Genomic DNA, 12047 nt, shown 5'->3' with positions numbered 1-12047 from the left:
TTGTATGCACCTGCCTCCTGGGTCGGGTCGGGTACTGCCTGGCACCGGGCTTCGGCCAGCGCCGCCTCCTGTGGTCCCTGCTATGCAGGCGATCCTGTTGCGGACTCCCCTTCCTGCGTTAGGCCAGCGCCGCCATCTTGGGCCCGTCGTCCGAGCCAGAGACGATTTCCGCTCCGAGTTATTATACCGGTTGAGGTGGGTTCACTTTCGTTCCCCAGTTGATGTCGGGTCCTTGTTCGGTCCCGTGATGATCAAAACGGGACTATTGGGTGCTCGTTTTATGTCGGATTTTGATCAGCTCGCCGGGAGCTGCGACGGTGCACGGCTCACCCGGCCATGTCGTTGGTCACGCCCCTCCAGGAAATGCCTCTTTTGATTGATCACCCCAAAGTTCTCGACTGAAGCTGCTGGTTTTTTTTTACTCTGAAAGTGCACTGATGCCTGCTAACCAGACCTCAGTGCCAGTGTCCAGGTCCTACAAAGTATATGTTTGATTGGCTTATACCTAATTGGTATAAGTTTACTCATTATAGGTCCCAAGTATGTTCTTACCGGGGGTACCCAGGGCCTGTAGGGATCCCATCAAGGCTGCAGCACTTATTGTGCCACCTCTGTCGTGACAATGAGAAAACATGTGTCCCAGCCTGCCAGTGCATACTAGCTGGGCAATTTCAAACTGCTTACTCAACGTTGTCACTTAAACTGATGGCAAAGCCCTAGCCTCCCTTTTTAATATACATAAGCCACCCCTACAACAAGTCTATTGAGTTCTAAGGCAGGGTGTTCTACATAAAGGGTAGGGCATGTATTTTTCTATGTCCTAACAGCAAACACATTAAATTGTTGTTTTTACTGCGTAAACCTTAACATCCCCATTGGCAACTACAGGGTTACACTCTCTGACAACTAAGCTGTTTTATCTTCTGAATAGGACCACTAAAATCGGTGCTTCAAGATATCAAAATAATTGTTACTTTAAACCCGACTTGATGCCAAAGTCAAATTTCATGTCACTTTCCAAGAAATACTACTTTTAGAGAGTTGCCACTCTGTTGCCCAAGTTTTTCTGTGGCCACTCGCAGATGCCGACCACAAGACAGTTTATTCCTTCCTGATAAGTGTGAAGGATTCTGAGGAGCAAAAACAATAGAGGTTTGCCATTAGAAGAGATGTCATCTCTCTCTGGCATGAAGCCACACAGGCTGTACTCCCAAAAGGCGAGCTTCAATGGCGAAATGGCGGACACACACATGAAGGGTTGCTCTTTTGTTGAGGCAGATGGGTTGGTGTCAGGGACACAGAGTGGAGACTAGTTGCCTAACAGGTTTTTCCGTGGTGTGTAGCCCTTAGGTAGCCACACCTCTAGGATGGGCTGCCAAGTTCCACACAGCAACAAAGGGGTTCTGCCATCTGCGGAATAAGCAGAATAGTTCACTCTCTATTCCACATATAGCAGGAAGTCATTATCAGGCAGGAAAAAGGACCGCCCTGCTGGCAAGAGAGGCTGGACTAACCGCTGCACTGCACCTGCTGACCCTTGGGGTAGCAAAGAGAGGACTGTGTCTGTGGTGCCTGGCTTGTGAAAAAGTAGCTGCCGAGCCCCAGACAGGAGGAAATGTCACAGATGAGGAGATGTCCATGAGTCAGTTGGCTGACTTCCTGTTACAGCACCAGGGCCACAAAAGCTAAAGAGCTCTGTTCCGGCAAGTCAGTAGCCATAATCGCTTAATCGTCACTGACCTATGAAGTACAACCAAGTCCTGATGCTCAAAAGTTGCACCCGAGTGTGCCGGACCTAGGAGAGTCACCGAATGCAGTTTAGTCACAAAAGACAGACACTAGCCTACCCCAAAGGGAGGCGCTGGTTTTGCTGTGACTGGAGACCAGTAGTCTAGTGGTAACTGGACTTTTGCTTGACCAAAGTGTACTTCAAGGACATCAACACATGTGGGTAAAGTCACACCACCTGGAACATGGGCCGAAGAGTAGCCCCAAAAACACCCTGTAGACCGCACAGCATTTTCAGCGTCTTACAGCATCCTGCATCCCTTGCATCAGGACTACTCCATTACAGTCTATGCCGGTTTATAGATAGAACCTGGATCTGGACTTGAGACTGCTTTGGTGACAAGGTAACTATACTAATACTCTTTGTTGGAAATCCTGACCTTCCCCCTGCCTGATTTGATTGCCCAAAGAAGGCCTGAGTAGTGAAACACAACCCTTTAAACGTTTTACAAACTTTGCGGTTACCAATACTTTTTTGCACTTCTTAGTGAAAAGCTGCGATTTACAATTTACTTAATAATTCATATTGAAAGAACCTGCCAGTGGATTTTGTCCATTTTGGTGTCTAAAAATGTATAAAACTAAGTTCTACTTTTATAAATTGGTGTCAGATTTCTTTCATGTTGGGTGACTTTATTTAGTTGTCATGGTACTTCTAAATGCTTTACACTTGATCCTTTGTTTAACCCCTTCGACGCTGATGACGAGCTGGGCTCGTCATGGCGTAGCCTCCTCGCACGCTGACGAGCCCAGCTCGTCACGTAAAGTGCGATTTACGAAAACTCAGCGCAGGAGCGGAATTCCGCTAGCGCGCATGGAGTTAAGTCAAACTGCTCAAAGCCATAGTTACCCAGGATTGAGCTAAGGTTTAACAAACAAGCTGACTGGATCCAAGTTGGTAACGGGAGTCTATCCCAATGTGAGGTTGCACAACCATACCATATTATACACCACTTTCCTCACAGTTACACCATCACAAACGTGACAGCTATAGGCCATGCATTAATACAAGTACATTTAATTCTATGGCACTTGTAATATGTGTAGGAAAGAGCCCTTTTTTGACATGGTCACTCCCACTTTTTGTCCACTAGTACTGATGTTCTTGACTGGATGCGAACTGGGTCCCAGCTAAAACGGCCCCAGTGCCAGCGCTCTTTCCATAAAACCTACAACAAGCTCAATTGTACCCCAATCGGCAAGTAATTTAGCACCCTTGTAAGTTCCTGGTCCTATGGTACCCAGGGCATGGGTACTAAAGAGGGCCCCCCAAGGGTAGCTGTATGTATTATGCCACTTTAAAGGGACCCACACAAAACTTCATGGGGACTGCCACTGCAGAATGCATGAAAGGGCGCAAGCACTTCTGAAAACTTGACATTGCATACACCCTGTGAGCAATGCCCAAGTACACATGTCTTATATGTAAGTCACCCCTGCAGTAGGCCTTAGAGCTTGAAGGCAAGTTGCATTATATTGCGTATGAGGGGTCATCTGCATGAACAGATATGCCCCTGTAAAGTCTAGTTCCATTACTAAGACATTACAAGTGATCAGGAAGCCATTGTAAAGGTATGTTCTGGGAACTGGACATTGCGAGTTACCCAGCTCCATATTGGTTTCACTAAAACTAATGGTTGTTGGTATCAAACACATCATTTCAATATAACTATACTAATGCAGGTATTAGATTTATTGTGACATGCACCCACAGGGCACCTTAGAGGTGCTCCCTGAAAACCTACTAGTCCACTAGGATACTGGCTGACTGGTATCATCTAGCCTGCTACCACAGGCAACTTTCTGACCCCCTGTAGGTGACACCATGTGCTCTCAGAGGCCAGAAACAATGCCTACTCCAGAGGAAAGTGCCCACACCTCCTCTAGGAGGATGGCTAGTGATTGAGCATATCAAGGCCAGAGGCGTCAAAGCCTCTGCTGCCTATGATATGCAACTCCAGCTTCCCCCACACCTGGGGAACACCACCCCCTGCCTTGGAACCCATTTGGCAATAGAGAAGGCAAAAGATTAGCTAGTCAGAAGGTGTCTCACATGAAGTGGCTGTGAGAAGTTAGCCTGGCATATGGTGTCACTAGTTCTAGTGGCACCTTGCACCAGTCTAAATCGACCTTTATTGATGGTGGTTGTAAAGTCAACCTCATAGACAAGTTATCCTAGTGGTAGCATGGACCAGCAGTCTTAGGCTAAAACTTCAGAGAGCATGTGAAGCCAGTTGTTTTACCAATAATAATCCCTTGAATACTAAATGAAAGGACACCACACAAGGTATATATCAAATATATATGTATTTATTTCTAACACAACCCCTCTGCACTCTTTATGAGGTCAGAGGTCAAAGTACATCACAAGTTACTTAATTAGCATACAATAAGTTGTACAATATACAGTAATGCCCTAGGGGCCTCACGAACCATATACTAAAATAGTGGTATAAGAACCACAACAGAAATAGTGAGTAGGCCTAGGGCCTAGAGAATCGCTGGGGCTACACTAGACAACCAAAGGTTAGGAAGTAGGAGACACAGTTGCGAGTTACCATTGACTTATAATGGGAACTTAAAAGTTACAAAGTTACAGTTTTAGGGCACTTCCGGATGGACTACGACAAAACCCCTTTAGACTAGGACACTTCGAGAATCAAGACCCATGGGAGCACCGGAGTACTTGTGTTACTTCACCCAGGGAAGTCGGGTGCATAGGTGCCTTTTGTTGTCGGGTTTTGTCAATGTTTTCTATGGAGATCTGCAAAGAAGTGCTGCAGGCGACCAGAGGAAAAGTGTACGGGCGGATCCAAGGGTGTATTGAGGAACTGAAGAACCTGAAAGCAGAGGGGACAGAGTCTGGGTCACTAGCCAGTGACCAGGAAGGTACCAGGAAGGAACCAGGCGATGTCAAGATGATTTCAGGTGAAAAGGTGAAGCTTGTCCCTGCAGCCACGAGGACCAGGAGGTGTCGACAGCGACCAGGAGCTGGATTCGAGCTGTCCCACGAAGGATTTAGTGGTCTGTGGCGTTGGTATCCCGATTGGACCCCACAAGCCTTGGCAAATGCAACCCACGCAGGAAGTGAAGATTGGCTTCGGTGCAGACCAGCAAGGTCTGGGTAACTTCTCCTATGCAGGGAAGCTGGAGCAAGCCTGGAGTAACCAGGAAAGCAGTTTAGTTTCAAAGGAAAGTCTTCAGAGGGCTAACTAGCCAGCGGGCTAGCAACCGGGAAGACACGTCGAGCTGAAATACAGGAGCGGGCCCCACGCGGCACTCGTGGAGTGTGGGGGGCTGAGCTTTGGTGCAAATGGCGCTCAGGTCTGGGGCTTCTCGTACCCCAATGCACAACTGCGAGTTACCTCAGGAGTCGATGCACTTAGCAAAATGCAGGATGTCCAGGGTATCCGGTCCCACGCCTCTCGTGTCCGCCACGGGTCTCAGCTTTGCTGTGGATGTGGATCGGAGTCAGAGAAGTCTGGAAGTCCAGTTCCTGTGTCGCCGAGTCTTCGGATTCCGGCAGGAGCGTCAACAAAGCAGACCGGCAAGTTACTGGTGGCGCAGATTTGCACAGGGTGGTCACTCCTTGACCACATGGGAGAGGTCTTCAGTCTTCTAGTCGAAATAGAACGTCGAAGGTCCAAGAGTTCTGTATCAAAGTTTCGTTCCAGGATAATCTAAAGTCCTGGGGACACAGCTCCTATCTTTATACTGATTTTAGGGGCTGGATTACCTGCTAGGTCCCTGCTATGGGTGGACCTGGGAAGGGGGTGGTCACACCCCTTTCCCTTTGTCCAGTTTCGCGCCAGAGTGGGGCTGGTGTGCCCCAGCAACAGGTTTGAACCGGGCTATGCATGGAGCACCTTGTGTGCCCCAGGCAGTGTCTCAAAAAGCATTGCTGAATGCAGCCCTCCCTGCCCCAATACACAAAACCCTGTCTGGGGAGGTGCTGGCACCTCCCTGGACAGGAAACCTATTGTCCAGGCCGCCCTTCATGGAGTTTCCCCCAGCAACAGGAGGTCAGACTTGTGTCTGTGGCAGCAGCATCCATTTTGTGATGCTGAGGCTCTGCTTTACTTTAACCGTGGTTAACAGTAACTACATGTCTTCTCCCTCTAGAAGGGTGGAATGCTACCCCCGCCGCCAGGACTAGCGGGGGGTAGTATTCCAAAGTGTTTGACAGCTTATACTACATGTTTTGATAAAGCCAAACCAAAGTTAGCAATAACCACGAGGGTTATAATGCACTTAAGAGTATATGGTATGGCTATATTATACAACAGCTATAAGGAGATGGTTCCGAAAGCTACAGAGGGGCTCAGCTCATGCTAGGGCACCCTCTCACACAAAACCAAGCACTCTGCCTCCAGGATTGTTAAGGCCTGCCATAGGAGTGACTTATAGGTTACTATGTGTCTATATATAAGGTAGATATAGATATACTATATCTAAATAAGGGGTGATTACACCACCTTACCCAAGCTGAGTTCTCAGCCTGTGGTATCAGTTTAGATGGACAGCCAGGAGTGCCATAATACATGCTGCAGCCCCTGGTAGGCCTTGGATGCACCTATGCTCTGGGTACCTATGGCACACTATACAGGAGCTCACAAAGGTGACCAATATCCAAGCTGGTATATACCTAAAGTACATGGTATCAATTTAGAGAGAGAACAGCTGGGCTGTGGGTCTGATTACCAGGCCCACAGCCACACTAAAGTCGAAAAAAACTGAAAATCACAGCAAAAAGTGGGGGTGACCATAGGAAGCAGACCCTACTCTCCTACAAACCCCCCCCCCCCCCAAAAAAAAAGTAGGGACATTAAACTAACCTTGACCAGTTGAGTCTTCATGTTCTAAGTGGAAATATCTGGGGAGTCCATCTGCATTGGCATGGTCAGTCCCAGGTCTATGTTCCACTGTAAAGTCCATCCCCTGTAGGGAAATGGACCACCTAAGCAGTTTGGGATTTTCACCCTTCATCTGATTTAGCCACAAGAGGGGCGTATGGTCTGTCTGAATCGTGAAGTGAGTACCAAACAAGTATGGCCTCAGCTTCTTCAGGGCCCAAACCACAGCAAAGGCCTCCCTCTCAATAGCTGACTAACGTTTCTCTCTAGGGGTCAGCCTTCTGCTAATAAAAGCTATTGGCTGGTCTTGACCATCTTTATACAGCTGTGAAAGCACAGCTCCTACACCCAACTCTGTTTGAACAATGAATTCCTTGGAGTAGTCTAGACTTTACAGAATAGGTGCAGTGCACATGGCCTGCTTCAGGTCATCAAATGCCTTTTGACAGCTTACTGTCCACTGAACTTTCTTTGGCATTTTCTTGGAAGTTAAGCCATTAAGAGGTATCACAACGGACCCATAGTTCTTAACAAACTTCATGTAGTACCCAGACAGGCCCAAGAAAGCTCTGACCCGTGTCTGGGTGGTGGGAGCAGTCCAGTCCTTTATGGTCTTGATCTTGCTCTCCAATGGTTGAAACTGACCTCTACCTACAAGGTGGCCCAGGTACACACTTACTCTGCCCTATCTGGCACTTGGTAGCCTTGATAGTTAGGCCTGCCTTTTGCAGGGCCTCCAAAACATTCTTCAGGTGGATCAGGTGATCTTCCCAAGTGGAGCTAAAGCCAGCAATATCAAGATAAGCTGCACAGTAGTCATCCAGACCTGAGAGGACTTGGTTCACCAACCTTTGGAATGTGGCAGGTGCATTCTTCAGACCAAAGGGTATTACCACAAATTGATAATGACCTCCTGGGGTTGAAAATGCTGTTTTGGCTTTTGCATCATCAGCTAGTCTGATCTGGCTTTAGCCAGCTCAAAAAGACTTTATTTCGGTTTTACAAAAAAATCATAAAAGTACATATGCATTAAAACAGTTAAAACACATACATTGTAAACACATTTCATAAAGTGCCATAAGTTAAAAAGTACAGTATCATCTTTACCGCGAGAACAAAGTGACAAGTGAATTCATCTCAGAAAACCATTACATGTCCAAACAATTTCTTAACCTAACAGTCAGTTTTAAAAATTCAGTAATATGGATAATACTGTCATTATGCAAAAGTTGTAAATACATTAATGCCGGTTTTATCTGGGTAAAATTAAGTTTTTTTAAAAGAGTTACCAGATAGCGCTTGCGTGGATATTCATAAAATCTACATAAAAACTATAAAATGCAGCATATCCTGTGGAGACTTTCCGTCGCAGCAACAGGGTGCTGTCAGTTTATTAAAAACATCAGTTTTTGGTCTAATCAGCAGATGATGGAAAAGGTTTAACCAGAACCTTGTTAACAGGAACTTTTCAAGCGAGGTCAGTGAGCCCAACAAATACGGCTCTGCAGTTTCACACGTTTTCAACATGACAAATTTTCTCACGCTTTGTTTCTGGAGTTCCGCTTCTTCCCTCTGGGTCTTGCTAACCACGAGGAAGTCCCGTTTAATTACCTCCAGATCGCCCTTAACAATCTTACTAGGGTATTTAAACAATTCCGAGCGTCCAAGCCTAGCAAAGCTGGATTTCACATATTTTAACCAAGGGGAACCCATTGCCTTGTCCTGGGACATATAATCATTCAAAATCAGATGCGTCAGTGGTATATCCTGATTTAACCACAGTTTTAGCCAGCAGGTCAATGGGCGTAAAGAAAAATTGTCACTTAGATATTGCATCCCAAGCTCTTCATGTACCGGGAGATTAGGTGTGCCTGCAGGAACGCACAAGATACGCTTCAGGAACAAGTTTTCAACAATCTGAAGCTGCTCACCGGCAAAATATATTCCCAAATTTCACTACCATAAATAGCAGTTGCTACCGCTTTTGCATTATAAAGTTTCAGCATGGCACTGGTAGGTTTTTTACCCAGTTTTGATGCAAAGTTGAAAATGGAGGCATTAACCCTGACCAATTCCCCTTTCTTTTTTGTAAGATGAGGACCCCAATTAAGCTTAGAGTCAAAGAGGACCCCAAGATACGAAAATGTTTTTGTTATAGGAATCACTTCATCATCAAGTTTAAAAGAAAAGTTCCTGCTTGGTTGTTGGCCAACTTGCATGACAAATGATTTCGAGTTGTTGACCATAAGGTCTCTATCTGTCATGAACAGTTTAAAAGCATTTAATAAAGCCTGAAGGCCCCTCTCAGTTCTGGAAATTAAAACCGCATCATCTGCATATAAAAGTACAGGTATCCCACGCCTGCCAACTCTAGGGCAGTCAGCCTGTACATCCTGCAACGCACTATCAAGGTCATTAATATAGAAATTAAAAGGAAGGGGGCCAAGATACACCCTTGGCGAACACCCTTCCGGATGTCAAAAATATTTGTTGTGCTCAGATCTTGGGAGTATCTCACATTTGCTCTAGTATCGCTATGCAAGTCGGCCAGGAAGTTGACAATTCCACTATCTACACCCTTCACCCTCATGGACTGCCAGAGCCTTCCCCTGTTTACACAGTCGAAGGCTGAGGACAAGTCCATGAAGGCGAGGTTGATGGTGCCCCTTTGAACCACATTGTACTTGCTAAGTATTAGAAAAAGGTTAAGACACTGCGTCACTGTAGATCGACCACTACAGAACCCATACTGACTGACGGACATGATATTATTTTCCGATGTCCAATCAGAAAGTCTCTGCAGTACGATTCTTCCTATGATTTTAACCATGGAGTCTATTAAGGAAATAGGCCTATAACAATTTGGGCTACTTTTGTCCCCTTTCTTAAAGACCAGGACAATCTTAGAGACCCCCCATGATTGTGGACAACCATATTTTGCTGCAGCATTAAAAACTGACTCTAAAATAGGTGCCCAAAAACTTGGCTCAGATTTAAATAGATCAGGAGGAATACCATTGGGACCAGGAGCTTTCCCAGCTGTTAGTCCCTCAATATCCTCAATAACCTCATCCCTAGAAAAACTAATCAGCTGATCATTAACACTCGGAGCGGAAATAGGCCTTTCATCCACCGGGCTACAATATAATTGCTTAAAGTGTTGTTCCCACTCTTCCTTCAATATGTAGCATTCCAGGCCATCACCCGGTACCTGGACCAGGAAAGGTTTCTTCATTATTGCCCAGAATCTAGAGCTACACCGCAAATTGGAAGGGTCAAGAATCTTTCTCCATGCCTCCTCTCTTAGGAATTCCTTGTGTTTGGTAATAGTGGATTTATAGTATTTACGACACAGTTGAACTGTCTCCTTTATTCTCGGTTTAGCTGCTAGTGCCAACCTTAAATTTCTGGCTGCTTTAGAACAATCTCGATTAAACCACTTTGGTCCCACAGATTAAAATTTCTTTGCTCGGACCGACAATAGTTGTGTTACCTTGGCCGACAAACTTTGGAAGGCTTCAAGGACCTTCCTCGGTTGTGGGCCTTCTTGTGTACATGTCAGGATTTCATCAGCGCAGATGGTTTTAATATCTGTATACAACAAATCTGGGGTATCTTTAGACCATTTAAGACGACGTCTCCCATCAGTTGTACTTACCCTACCTGAGATGAGATTTGGGCCAGCATTAGCTATCCAGGAACCCCTCAAGTGGACAGTGAGTGGATTATGATCACTGAATTCACTATGTTCAATGGCAAAGGAATCCACAAAGGACTGCATTGGGGATGTTATTAGTACATAATCAATAAAAGTTCCCCTAACATGCCGCTTAAAAGATGGAATCTCAAAGCACTTTGTAGGGTCCGTCAATGCCATGGTTGGTGTTAGATCCAAGTCATTAAGAAGATCGTTAAAAAGTTCCCCCTCTGTCGTATGCTCCAAATGCATACCCTCTAAGCGCGGACAATGCAAATCCGAGATACTTTTCAGAAGAAGATCCCCACAAGGATGAACATTAAAATCACCCAATATCATAAGGTTGTGGATACAATCCCTCATTGAATTTGTAATAAAAACATTCAACGTGGATATCTCACTATTAACTGAGCATAGATTGACAGCATTGTAAAAATTGACCAAACCAGACATACAGTTTTCTCCCGTTAAAATTAGACTGATAATACCAGAATTGTTTGTAATAGCTCTGCGAATTTTACACGATAACGCAACAGAGATGAACGCGACCATTCCCCCCTTTGCTCTTCCCCTGGTTGTTGCTATTGCAGGAACATAAAATGCTTTGTAACCTTCCAAAAAATGGTTACATTCGACTGACCAAGTCTCCTGCAAACAGATAACCTGAAACTGCTTGATGTACGTAATCCAATTACCATCCTCCATCTTAGCACCCAATCCTGCAATGTTCCAAGAAATTACATTATTTCCACTTAATCTTGCCCGTGTGCTTTCCTCATGTCCCATTTCATCCAGTGTCTCTGTTACTTGTCCATCAGATTCCTCACGTCAATCGCACGCCTCCAGGCCTGAGAGTGAATCAAATCTGTTCTGCGTTACAACATTGAACCCATTCATACCATGACTATCAACATTGTACCGATATACTGCTTCAGGACCCAGAGGCTGGAAAGGGATAAATGGACCAGTTTCCCCGCGTTTAGAGCTTTAATTAGATGGGTATAAAAGAACCCAAGGGGACGTATACACACACTGTTCACATTGTAAACTAAAGAGGCTGCTCTTAATAGAACTGTAGCCACGTGTTGGGGGTGTTGGAAATTAACTACAATACAGTCCCCACTAGATGTTTTTGTAGACGGGCCAATCCAGTTAACCCTTCGAGTTGACAAAATTTGGTCAGAGTATGCAATTGGGAAGCCACATTTATTGTTCAACCATGATACCGTTTTATTTTTTAATGAATCATGGGATTCCTCATGTGGCTGAGCTAAATGAGGATCAATGGGCGGAACATTTGTTAAAACAACCACATAAGTGCACAATCAGGAGGAAGGTTAATGCAGCGACTTTTCTTTACTTGTCTAATATCTGGGTTACCCTCAGGAACTACTATAGGCTGGGTATTCTGACCGATTGAGAGTGTAGAACTAGATGGTGCGGGTTCAGTTACAGCCATTTTCTGACTATTCTGCTGTGAAGGCATTCTACAAGTGCCCTGCCCATCTCTATTATGACCCTTATCCACAGTCTTAGGTTTTACGGCTGAGGTAGGAGATAGGTGTGTTGTTATCAATACACCTAATCTATAAACTTCTAGGGCCACACCATCCAATTTAGCTGTCAGGTTTTTCATTAACTCTTCAATCTTTGCCTCTAGTTTTTCTTCAAGGGTACTAATCAGTAGAGCAAATTGCTCCAGATTAATG

General features: G+C 45.3%; 1 pseudogene; it reads right to left on the bottom strand.

Annotated features, from left to right (window-relative positions):
- Positions 1-9254: 9254 nt before the first annotated feature.
- On the bottom strand, positions 9255-11043 carry LOC147733158 (uncharacterized; annotated as a pseudogene).
- Positions 11044-12047: the final 1004 nt, after the last annotated feature.

Source organism: Lissotriton vulgaris, chromosome 2_1 (genome assembly GCF_964263255.1).
Source record: "Lissotriton vulgaris chromosome 2_1, aLisVul1.2, whole genome shotgun sequence".
NCBI lineage: Eukaryota > Metazoa > Chordata > Amphibia > Caudata > Salamandridae > Lissotriton > Lissotriton vulgaris.
The sequence above is the reverse complement of the archived record's forward strand: the minus strand, read 5'-3'. Positions and strand labels throughout refer to the sequence as shown.